This window comes from Erinaceus europaeus, chromosome 11 (genome assembly GCF_950295315.1).
Source record: "Erinaceus europaeus chromosome 11, mEriEur2.1, whole genome shotgun sequence".
In the NCBI taxonomy this organism is placed as follows: Eukaryota; Metazoa; Chordata; class Mammalia; order Eulipotyphla; family Erinaceidae; genus Erinaceus; species Erinaceus europaeus.
Window position 1 is genome coordinate 22,667,734 of NC_080172.1, and position 1,153 is coordinate 22,668,886.

General features: G+C 40.4%; 1 pseudogene; it reads right to left on the reverse strand.

Annotated features, from left to right (window-relative positions):
• Positions 1-440: 440 nt before the first annotated feature.
• Positions 441-724, reverse strand: LOC103120116 (small ribosomal subunit protein bS21m-like; annotated as a pseudogene).
• Positions 725-1,153: the final 429 nt, after the last annotated feature.

Here is a 1,153-nt window from a genome sequence, read left to right on the forward strand (position 1 = left end):
TTTCTTTATTCCCTGCTGTTGCTGTTATCACTGAGGCTTCACTGCTCCAGTCTGATTTTTTTTAAGCAGAAAGACAAGAGAAACAGAGAGACAGAGGAATTACACCACCACACCAGCTTCCTTCAGTGCAGTAGGGGCTGGGTTTGAACCTGAGTTGTAGGCATCACAATCCAAGTACGTGGACCAAGTAAGCTGTCTTCTGGTCCTTGTGTAATATTTCCACTCTTATCTCAGTTACTTTCTCCTGGGTGACTTTGGACAAATAGCTTCTCTATATATTGTTTTTATTACTTTAAAGTGAAGGTTTTTTGTTTGTTTGTTTTTACATCCATGTGATTAAGTTTATTATAAGAGAGGTAAAAAGGAGCTGGAGGAAGAAGAGAGGTGAAGACACAATTGTATGAGGGTTTGCACACTGGGACTCCTAGCTACAGGCCTCATCAGCTCTGCCAAGGATCTGCTCAATTCTTCCACATCAAGAAGTTGGTCTTTTGAGTCATCTCCATGTTGCAGATTTACTTGCAAATTTTATAGCTGTCTCTCTGTTACCAGCGGCAAGGCTTCTCATAGTACCATTTAATGTCCTCAATGAGTCCATCCATGGTGAGGTTCTGCATGCACCTTCCATGTTCCCTTCCTGTGCCATCACAGTTCTGACAATGAACTTCAGATGATTTGCCATGACCTTGAATTTAAATTTTCAGTCTGCTGGACCCCTGCTAGCCCAGCAGCCTGCTCGTTACTGGAAGGGGAATCTAAAAGGAAGTTTTATTAAAATTATCTACCTGGTAGATGTGTGTGTGTGTGTGTGTGTGTGTGTGTGTGTGTGTGTGTGTGTGTGTGTGTGTGTGTGATGATCAAGGGAGGCTGTGACTGTCAAATGCTTGATCATAGCAAATAACCAATAAATATTAGCTGCCATTACCATACCAAAAATAAATTAAACTACAACACTAATATCTAAGAAAGAAAATAATTACAAAGAACTTTAATATTTGAGTGTCACCTTTTTGTCAATGTTACACAATTTCTAATCTTTTATTGAGCAGGGGATAGATAGGATAATGGTTATGCAAAGAGACTTTCATGCCTGAGGTTCCAAAGTCCTAGGTTCAATCCCTGCACGATGGATGATAAGCCTGAGTTGAGCAGT